The sequence below is a fragment of the Corvus kubaryi genome, unplaced genomic scaffold, assembly GCF_017639235.1.
Source record: "Corvus kubaryi isolate FWS band 111438036 unplaced genomic scaffold, C.kubaryi_AGA036_p1.0 65010, whole genome shotgun sequence".
Classification (NCBI taxonomy): domain Eukaryota; kingdom Metazoa; phylum Chordata; class Aves; order Passeriformes; family Corvidae; genus Corvus; species Corvus kubaryi.
In genome coordinates this window covers 1-11,275 of record NW_024581691.1, presented here as the reverse complement: position 1 = coordinate 11,275, position 11,275 = coordinate 1, and the positions used below count along the sequence as shown (strand labels likewise).

The 11,275-nt window shown below is 47.7% G+C and overlaps 1 long non-coding RNA gene across 2 annotated transcripts; it reads right to left on the bottom strand.

Moving 5' to 3' along the window:
- Window positions 1-5,052: 5,052 nt before the first annotated feature.
- Window positions 5,053-11,179, bottom strand: LOC121672857. 2 transcript variants are annotated; one of them, XR_006019013.1, is made up of 4 exons: window positions 10,800-11,179; window positions 10,280-10,372; window positions 6,000-6,149; window positions 5,053-5,191 (listed from the first exon to the last, which is right to left on the bottom strand). It is a non-coding gene; the product is annotated as an uncharacterized LOC121672857 (long non-coding RNA). The 2 variants fall into 2 exon arrangements; XR_006019014.1 differs by lacking the exon at window positions 10,800-11,179 and adding an exon at window positions 10,443-10,623.
- Between the last annotated feature and the right edge of the window lie 96 nt (window positions 11,180-11,275).

Below are 11,275 nucleotides of genomic sequence, written 5' to 3'. Positions count from 1 at the left end.
CCCGTCACATAATGCTTTCTTAGTCGTGCACCACCTTTGTGTAGTTTGGGGAAATGTCCTCCCCTGGATTATCTTCTGTTTTTCTTTATTCCGTGTCATCAGAATTGACTTCCCATTTGCAACCCCCCATCTGGTAGTTTTTCTCTATTTAGGGTTAGCCTGACTAGCAAAAGCGACAAAGTATCTCATGGAAATACCACAGTATTCGGTGCAACTCCACCTTTGATGTTGGTTGCTCTTATGTCCTTAGCGCAGCAATCAGTGTGCTGTGTGGTATACAATACACATCATTACTCATTCTTGAACAAGTATGCCCAGTTTAGCTTCAATGTAAGAGAAGTTAACACAAGTATTGAAGATATTCCCAATGATTTTTAAGGGGAGTGCAAAAGGGAGAAGATTTCTCTCACGTGGCTTTACAGAGGAATTTCTAACCCACGGTGCCTTTAATCAGGATTAGGCGATAGCATCTGAAACACAGGCAGCTGGGGCTCCATTCTCCACTCTCCTCAGCTGCAAAACTGTGTCGGTGAACTGATAACAGACAAGCACTTGAAAGCCTATTGCAGGCACAAACTCCTCTCTTCAGGAGCTGTCTTGGCGAGATGGGGGTGAACCTTGCCCAGTATGCAGGGCAATAGGACTCCCATTACCTACAGAGGTATTAGAAAAGTGTTCCCAGATGAAAGCCTTTATCCAATTTCAATTGTCCAGTGAACAACATCATCATTAAGAGCAACATTGTTCCATTTGCTACTGTGTCAAACAATACAACGACTGTTTAGCATTATATTTTGTTTCCCTGAGTAGCTGAAATTACTGTGGGAGTAGAGAAGTATTTACATCCAGAAAATCTGCATTCCTCAAAGCAGATGTTTTTAATTTTAATAACATCAGCCTATAGAAATGAATATCTGAAATATTCTGATCACTCAGTGATTGCTGTTTGGGAGTAACGCTCCATCACAGTGGGTTTGCAGAAAACATCAGGAGCAACCAGGAGAAGTAAACTGCTACTAACTGTGCTACCAAGAACAATTCTGCTTTTTTTTCTCTGGAGCCGCTTAAAATGCCTTCCTGTGCTGAAGAATGTCATTTTCTGCACTGTAGATATGCCATACTATAGACCCATAGACTCATACTTGGAAAATTGCACACGTAAAATTTTTTGTAGTGTGTGCCTTTGCTTTTCCACACATGCAGCCCAGATGTGTGCATGTACATATCACACAAAATGGGCATGTACTGTTCTTACAAACTAGGACATATCTTTATGAATAGCACACAAAAGGAGCGAGGGGAAGCCCTTTGTGGGCTCCAGGGTATGCAGGGCAGAGTCCCTGGACTCCAGGTAAAAAAAGGTGTATGCATATGCAGTACTCACTTTTCCCACTACTCTGTCTGTATTGCAGACTGCAGGCTAGTGGTGACGTCCTTGAAGTGACTGCAAAAAAGTGTTTGCAGTCCTTTAGTGCAACAGAATGGAGCTCAGTCCAGGCTACTTTGCTCAGTGAAAAACAGTAAAACCAGTCTGCACTGTGGTCTGCCTCCCTAAGCAAGGGTAACTGGTAACGGTAGACAAGATAGCTGGACTATCTACAAATTTTTTCCACCAGCAGAAGGCACATGCAAAACTTCAATTCATACAAATAGGTGCCACTCTGATGAAAAGCTGGCTTAAGCAGAGCAACTTGTACTGATGAGGTTTGTACTTGTGAGTTTTTGTGATCTTTCTTTTTCCCATGGATGTCACTTGTAGATGTTGTTCCACACATATTTGGATTGACATATCTGAACTGATTGTTCTACAACCTTTCTTAATAAAATCAGGGCTCTGAATCCACTTGCCTTTTCTATTAAAAAAAAAAAAAAAGACAACACGCGGAGGAATAAAAAGCAGTGTGACTTTCATTTAGCTGTATCTGAGAAAAAAGTTCAACTAAAAGGACTTCTTTTAAAAGATTATGTTTAACGTTCAACTGCATATGCTGCATCTGCATTCTGCTCTCATTGCTGTCAGGCTGCAACTGACCAGTGTGTTAAAGTGCCGTGCTGCGTGCATGTGTGCGTGCTCAGAGAGGAAAAGCTCGGCACTGTGTGGTATGTGAAGCAAGTGTTTCAAAATCCACACTTCCAAATCACTGCAGCCCAGCAGCAGACCTTTGGACCTACTAGCTATTCCTTGATCTCTAGGGGACCTAAACCTGGATCTAGGTGCTCAGGGTAACCAATATCAGAACTTGATCACAAGAAAGGACATAAACAAGACATGGAGACTGATAAAAAATATGCTTAGCACCTTAGATGCAAATATACTTGCATTGTACAAAGCAGTTTGAGCATGTATGAATGGATTGAATGGGGTTTTTTACAGTGGAACATGACTCTGAAAAAACATCCAGGGTTTAAATCCTCAAAGGGATTTATATACAGAACCTGTGCTTACTTCAAGGAGCATTACACCCTTAGCCACTTGGAAATCCTCCCCCTGAAGTACCTATCTTTATTTTAGCATGAAAATCATTCCTTAAAAAAAAGTCTTGAAAACTAAAGCTGTAATTTAGCTCAATGGATGCATAAATTATCTCAAGTCTTAATAGTGTTGCAGTAACTAGAAAGAAAACAGCCCAATGTGCTCATTCTGAGATGGAAGGTGGAGCATTACTTCTGACCAAAAGTTTTGTGTATCAGTAAACTATGAAAGAGTAATGCCAGTGGCACCATAAATAATCGAAGCATATCTGTGCAGTGGTCAGATGTAAACTCTTGAGCCAGCATTGCTCCCATGAAAATCTCAGAGAATTTCATCAGTGAACTGAGGGGCACAGGGATGGATTTCTGTGTTTCAGAGGGGGGCTGTGAGGGGGGAATACAGGTTATTCTTTTCTATGTAGGTATCTTTAGATGTACCTGCAAAATAGTTGAGTCATAAAACCGTTGAATCCTTGTGTTTTGCTGCTAAAGAGAATCCATAAAAAGAGATTTATTGTCATATTTCCCTTTTGTGTTGCACTGTTCCCCTCCATCATAAAATATTCTCGTCGGTTTACAGCAAAGCAAATATAGCAGCTTAGTTCATAAACGCCAAATTCTTCTCTGTTACACTCCGGCTTTCAGACATAATCGAATTAGCTCCGATCTGTGTTGATGCCGCTGCCCCGAGCCGCAGGAACGAGGCTTATCGAGACCTGATGTGTGCAGAGGGGTCGTTATGCAGTGACCGAGGCGGACCCGCACCAGCCCGTCTAAGCAGTTTTAACTTTTATTCTTCCTGTCGAAGATTTAAAGCAGCTCTGTACAACAGCCAAACAAGAACAATCAGCTGTGGAAAATATAACAAATCATAAGAGCAGTTTAACAGAGAGAGAGGGAGCGAAGCCCGCAGATCAACCACTCGGACTGCCGTGCGTGGGGACAGGCGGGCCGCTGCCTGGTCCCTGACCCCGTCATGAGAGGGCAAGGCGGCGCTTGGGGAAAATCCCTTCTGTTGGAAAGCTCGTGGCCTCAGAGCAGACGTTGCAACAAACAGCAAAAATATTTTTGAAAAATTAAACAAATTAAAAAAAAAAAAAAAAAAAAAAAAAAGCCCTCAGCATTTAGCCGGGGAGATTCTGTGCAATTTTTGAGTTTTGATCCGAGACCACTCGCTCAGTGGCTCCCGCGGGCGGTCCCGCTCAATTCCCAGCCCAGGGAAAGGTGTACGGGAGGGGCGGACGGGGGGGGCTGGCAAGGGGAACTGGCCCTAGCGTGTAGGTAGCCACAAGCCAGGCTGTAATTACAAAGCAAACAAGGGTGAAATATTGAATCGGCCTCGCCCGTGACAAGATCTGCGCTTTTTGCCGCCAATTTGTTTGTGGAGCTCTATTTAAAGGCGCTTGATTGAGGAAACGTTGAAAATAGCAGTTAGGGTTTCCCTAATGAGACCTCTAGAGGAAAGCAGTGGCATTCAGGGGGCTGCAGCAGGAGGAGGGGAAGCGCTTAACCCTTTCCAGCCGCCCCCAGCCCGCCGGGGCTTCTCCCGGGCGCGGCACCGCCCGCGGGGCTCCGCCGGGGCCGCCCGCCGCCGAGAGGTGCGATGGGCGGGGGCCAGCCCGCCGCCTCCCCTCGGCCTTGGGCATTTCCAGCACCGGCGGGAGGGGTGCCGGCGGCCCCGCCCGGGCAGTGCCGGGGCGGGACTGAACATCCCCGGCGGCTCCCAGAGGGGCGGCCCGTGTCCCCGAGCATGAGCCCCAAGAGGAGAGCAGCGCCTTTTGATGTACTGAGTCGAATCCCCGTGAGGCTACGGGCTGATGCTTCAATCCAGTAGCCCAAGGGCGGGTGGTGGGAAAAAAAAAAAAAAAAGAAACACCAACAACTTTAGAAATCCCGAAAAGACCGGGAATGCATTGAACTAATAACGAGATGTGTCACACCAACACGCACTGCGCGGGGGCCTGTGACACTCCTCTCCTTCTATCGCTCCCATTTCTGTTGCTGTGTGAGCCTGCCCCGACACTCATTCTCGCAACCTCGCACGCGCTACGTGCTCAATTAGCGCCTGTCTGAGCCCCGTATTACACACGAATGAGAGACCGCTGGTAAAAATGTCGATAATATTTTGAAAGGCGCTAATGCCTGTGAGGGAGTGTAGATCGCAGTCCTCTTCTGCAGGCTGCTTTCTCAAAGCGCTAAGACTTGAACGACGTTGATATCTCCCCTCTCTCGATTTTATAAATCGACTTTAGCTCCGAAAACGGGGCTCGGTTTGCAATGAGCTGCCTGCAGCCTGTAGGGCCCTGAGATCTCACCTAGAGCATCTGATCACCCTTCTTCCCGGTCACCGCACCAGCCTCTGCTCATACATGACCCTTAGCCTGTTGATTATATACATATGTATATACGTATATACTTTTTTATATATTATATATATATACATACACACACATATACATACACACCTGGACGGGGATCAAAATAAACTTTTAGGGAACACCTAATAAAAAGTGAGCATTGTCTCTCCCTAGAGGAAAGAAAAGGTGAGCTGCAGAAAAAAAAAGTGTTGACTTAGTAAAATAAGTTCTGCACGGTGATATAAAGTATTTATTTTTGTTGTCGCATTTACACCCGCTCCTTTTGGCCGCTGCTCCGTTTCCCTGCAGATCTGGGGAGGTACATGACACTCAATTCTCCATTTTCCGGCTTCTTAACTTTCCTGAAAAGAAGAGTAAAGAAATTTACTTCTTGCTAAAGCGCAGCAAACAAACATTTTGTGTGTCCACAGATAGGTTGTATCATCTGCACGAACAAATTACGGTACGCGGCCATGCGTTTCTAGTAAAGTCTCCTCCTGTATTCTGTTTACATTATGCTGTTTCTGTTTGTAATTATTTTATTTTAATTTTATGTCACGTTTAACACAAGCCAGACCGGTTTTCCCTCCATGTTTTGTACACAATGCTCTCTTTCTCGATAAGATGTTCTGTCCTATCTTTTCGGTTTTTTCTTTTTTAAAATGTTTATAGTTCCCCACGAGCAATTCTCCAATATTTCACTCTTGCATTTTAAGGACTTGTCCCTGTCTTGCTTTATTTGTTTGTGTGAAATTTAGTTTGAAAGGAGATCAGAGAGAGCAGGAGGGGTTTGTAATAAGAGAATGACCAAGTGACCTAAAGGCTGATTATATGTCATTAACTGGAGACTTGGTGTATCCAAATTACCAAAAAGACCTCACTCAGCCAGATCAATTACACCGAGATACGCATATAGGAATTGCGGTACGGGCTGATGCTTGCAACAAGTGTGCAGCCGACATTTGTAGGACTCAGCTGCTGAATTTTCGGACAAGCCCGTGTGCTGCAGCCGATCCCGGGCAAGCGGGAGCGGGGTGCAGTGCAGCAGGTATACGGCGCGGGGAACACCAGCAGGACGACACCGACATTTTGGGGCGTGTAGTTAGGGCCAAATTGCAGCTAATTTTCACTGTTCCAGAGGGACTTCTCTCTTAAGCCAAGCGAGGTTACCTGTGATCTATGAAGGCTTCTTAAACCCCAGCCTCTTTAAATGGAGACTTTCCATGAAGAATGACAATAGAAGTGTTGATTTTTGTCAACCCGAACACAAAACGATGCCAGCCTAGCCTTCTTCTTCCTCCACCGTCTGAACTTCAGATGCTGGAGGACAAAATATTCGTTAATGGAGGCAATTACATTCGCGAGCTATTTCATCAGCATCGAGCTCAAGAGCAGCTTAAGATGCTCTTTCCCGGGAATACAAACAAATATTAAGTGGAAAAACAGTGTGTTTGTCTGCATGCGTGTGCGTGTTTATACATGTGCATGTACAGGAGATCTGTGTAACAATTCCAATAAATAGAGACACTGTAGAATTTTGTAAGGTCTTTACTACCATTCTTCTGACAAAGAAGGGGTCTTGGTTGGAATGCGCAATGTTTTGCTTTTCTTTCCCTGATTCCTGTCCAGAGTCTAAATGCAACTCTGGATCTTCAGTCACAAATATAAGCAATCCTTGAATAATTGCTTGCACATGCAGTGGTAAAACGCGTAGGGTCCTGCACTTACTGCCAATCATTGTGACTTACGAAACGGTCAGTGTCTTGAGTTTTTCTCATCCCCGATCTTTTCTCCTTCCTTTTTTTCTTTTTTTCTTTTTTTCTTTTCTTTTCGGTTTTTGGTTTTGTTTTTTTGGTTTTTGGGGTTTTTTTTCTGTATACACACGGCTGGGAGATTATCATGCCTGAAATATGTGGGCGTTCATTACCGATAATAGTAATGTAAACCAGGGTTCCTCCACCTCCAAGGGCAGCGATTAATTCGGGCCTGCTGGGCCCGATCCCGCCCTCTGCCCTGGGCATTGCAATTCAGGTTGTGTAAGCACAAGAGAGGGTGCAAGCCAGACCCATTAGGCAGAAGTCCTTTTCATTAACCCGCACTGACAGGTTGACCTCCAAATCATATTTCTCCGTGCGTCTTTTCAAAAATCCCTTTTCTTGCGTGTTTGTGTTCTTTCACGAATTCCTAAGCGACTGCCCGGATAGAGGACGCGTGGCACCCCTGGGACACGCGATGCTCTGGCATCCCCAAATCCATCCTAGAATGATACCCCTTTCTGATACGTTTGGTCCCGGGTCAATGACATCATGCACTCTATAAATTCAAACCCGTCTCGGCTTTTCAAGCCGTGCACCGGGTGGTTGAGTGATGTGGTGGGCAGCCGGGCGAAAGGAGAGGAAATCGGTACCCCGGCACTTAGGGAGCTGCGGGAAGGAGAGATGCCGAGGGGGCTGCCCGGCCAGGGCAGCGCCTCAAAAGCGAAGGACGGGGTGCCCTTGGGGTGCTTTCGTTTGTCTGATTGTTTCTTTGCTTTAATGAAAATTATGAAGGGAGATCCCGGAGCTGCTGCACGGAGCAGGGGTGGGTAGGTCTGGCGTCGGTACCAGGCACTTCAGTGGTGACTGCGGCTCCCGCCGCTGCCCTGTCCCCATAATCGTCCCACCGATTTCGGACCCTCCTCAAAAGGAAGGTGCGGTAAAGAAGCAAATGAGTGGGCTCGCAGCCTAGGCACCGGTGAGGCGCCTCTCTGCCCCTGGCCTGCTCCTCACAGGGCCTGGCCCGGTGTGGCTGCAGTGTTCCCAGTCAGCCAGCCCCGGAGTCCCCAGCAGATGTGGGTTTCCGACCACCCAGCGTCGGCATCTCTTCCCCGTTTCCATACGGTTTTCCCCGACTGATTCGGAGAAATCAGGTTAATTTGCAATTTAGCTTAATTCACACAAGCCCGGGGGGAGGAGGGGGGAGCACAGCTCTATTGTTCTGTTATCCCAACTCCCACCCTACTCTTGGCCGGGAGGAGAGAAGTGACCTGGCGATAAGCGGCCCGGCGGCGACTGAGCGCCGGGGCAGGGCAGCGGGTGGCCCCGGCGGCTCTGAGCGGGCGCCCGGCCCGCCACCCCCCGCCGCGGGCTCCTGCCCCCGCTCCCCGGGCGTCGCGGGGCACCCACCGGGGGGCAAGGGCAGCCCCTTCCTCCCGCTCGGCCCCGCGGACGGCTGCGGGGCTGGACAGGCAGCAACCGCGGGGCAAAACCTACCCATACAGCCCCACATACCAACTCCAGAAAAAATAAAATAAATTTTAGACAGCGGGTAGAGAAAATCAGCCTCGGCAAAGTCTCCACCAAATTTTATTTATTACCGCAAGCTAGGAGAGTCCTGTTTGGCAGCAGAGTCCAGATAAATCGCCGCCTTACATGCAACTATTTTGGCAGGGAAATAAAGTGACATAAGACTAGGGTTTCTTTTTATTTCCTGGGGTTTTTTCTTGTTTGTTTGTTTTTTTTTTTCCAGCATATGATTTGTGCACAAAAAAAATCTAATCAAATCAATAAGTGTAAGATTGGCAAAATGCTGGTGCTTTTTAGTAGAATTTGATATCGTATTGGGAAAGGTACTTTGAGCTGCAGCGTTTTTCAACTCGTGGATCAAAAAGAAAAGGCTACAACCCATTATCGGAATCCTGAATATTTAACAGCTGAGGGAGGGCACGAGAGTTGCATTTGCTTTAAAACTCGCTTTATAATACTCATAAATATCTGCTGGGATAGGAGGAAAATATATATATATAAGATCCTTCTGGGTGCTTTATCTAGAGACCCTCTTTCTCCAAAGTTAATTAAGCAATCATGATGCTAGCTTTGGAGACTGGTGTTCTGATAGATATCTCCTGTATATTTTATTACTTTTTCTCTGTCTCGTGTTTTCCGTTTCCTTCATCATTGGAGATGTTATCGGAGTGGCCGTAATGTCTTGTCACAGAGACCGTCACAGCTGCAGTCTAACCTGCGGTGTATCGGAAAGCTCGTACACAAACAGGGAGAATGTAAAGAAACACACGCCCGTTTGCAAGCCAGTATAACTTTCCGGCCTTGACAATGTCCACTTCTTCTTCCCATCAAGAATATATCGCAGCAAAACAAAACTGGAGAACCGCTGCAGAAACTGGGTGGATTTCCAGGCTGCGCCCTGCAGACATCCCATCCCGAGCCGCAGGGACACTCTGCCTGGCCCCTCCAGGGCTCTGCCTGCACGGTCTGCCCACGGCCTTCCTTACATTTAAAAATCCACGCTGCAGACACATTATTTCCTTAGGATAACACAATATATAGGATTCTGCTTGTCCATATATAGATACAGATATTCATCAGTTGGTTACAAGCATGTGTGCGTACATGTGAGATATATGTGTATATACATCAATTCTACATCTGGACTAGTTTTTCGCTTTCGTACTCAGTTTACACCCAGACGCTCACGCATATGTGTATTTGCCTATAAAAACATACCCCTGCGTGTCTGCGCTCCGTGCACGTCTCCTCTCTAGGTCCGACTCTACGCTCCCCGTCCTGCCGAACCGCGGGGCCGGCATTTTGCTTCGCCTTTAGCAGCTCCCCGACGAGGCCAGCTCCCTGGTACCGCAGCAGGCTGCTCCTTGGCGGACGGCCTCATTCGCGGAGACCGTCCACTCCCCTGCAGGGCACTCCCTCTCGAGAGCCCGCAGACCCACTGGCAAAGCCCCCGGGCCCCAACAAGCCGCCGTGCACTGTCGGCAGTCCTCTCCACGCCGGAACCGCCCGAGCTCAGCCTGCCTCCTCTCCCCGAACATTGAGTTGCTTTTCGCCCTCTTCCCACCACCCAGAGCTTCCCCCGAGGAACCCCCACAGCCTCTGCAGAGGGGCCGGAGAGCGCATTAAGCTGCTGCAGATATTGGACCAGAGTTCTTGCTGCCTTCTTTCGCCAACTCCTCCATCTCTATCTTTCTCTTTCTTTAATTTATGACCTCTCCGCTCCTGTTGACACAGTTTTCCACACTGCCTATATTGTAGAACGGCATTGTAATATACGCCGAATCAGCCTAGGCATCAGCCAGCACAAATAAGGGTGGCTATTTGGTATTTCGCAGCTATTTAGTAATGCTCGGCTCCATTTGAGGATGACAACAAATGCACCTCGCCTCCCAGCTATCCATGAGTTACAGCTTGAGATTCATTTTTCTTTTGTAATATCTTCAAGCTTACCAAAGCAAAGCACCTAAATAGCTACAGGAGATTTCGTCCTTGGCCTGGCCGTTAAGCGAACATTTAACTGCTCCCTTTCGATAACTAAACCTGCTTTCTGCAGATGCTGGTCTTTTTTATTGCAGAAGCAGGAATGCTGAGAAATATTTATATATTTGTTAGTAGAAGCTAGAAAATTAGCTCGGAACATGCTGTAAAAAATATTCGGTTACTTACCGATAGTACCAGTTAGAGAAGCATAAAACCGATTTGAGGCACATAAGTCACTCGGGTGAAGGCTGGTGGAGGTGCATAGGCGTAGGCAGCAAGCTGGAAAAGAATCAGTTAGAGTCGAACTTACTGTTAATGTCTCAAAACTATTCTTTCTGGAAGAAAATACCATCCCCCTCCAAGTCCCGAGCGCTCCGCTCCCTCGGTCAGTCAGCAGGCGCGCAGTCGGAGCCAGCCCATGCGAACCCGGGTCGCAAGTCTGGTGACAGGCAAGGCAGCGCAGCTTCGCCTCCCTCCTCACGGAAACTAGTGATCTGGTGGTGTGTATTAACCAGCAATACAAATATAAGCCGGAGCGCTGCTGGGGCAGGCCTGTTGCAATCGGGCATCGATGAAGTGCCCTCCGAAGCCGGTTTTATTTGTTCCTCTACCGGACCGGCACAAAACACTTTGCCAAAGCAACCTCCGAGCCTATCAAGCTCTCACACAGACTTTTGCCAAGAAACTTCTTGGATCCATACTGTACCTGGTTTGAGATTATCCGATATTTAAGTTTTAATGAGTTTGTAGGGGGGGGTTTTGTTGTTTGGGTTTTTTTCAAATTTTTTAATGCAGATTTTACTATAAAGCATCTGCTAAACACTTGCATTAACCTCTGCCTCCATGATAATTTTTCCCCCCTTGTTTTAATTACATTAGGGATGCGGAGGGGCAGCCAATCCTAAAAGAGGAGCTCGGCAATTAGCAGAGCGAACATCAAAAAGTTTTATTGCGGAGGGCGGCGGGCTCCGCCTCCGCCCCGGCCATTGGCGGCCGCCGCTTCTGACGACATATATTAACCCGAGCGGCCCTAAACATGTAGCTGTACATGGAGATCGGGCCGGGGAGCCCTGCCAGTGCCCCGCGCCGCGCCGAGCCCCGCCGTCGCCCGCCGCCGCCGCGCCCGGCCGAGCGGCGCGGATGCCGCAGAGGAGCGCCGGGGCGCTGAGCTGCGCGGCGCGG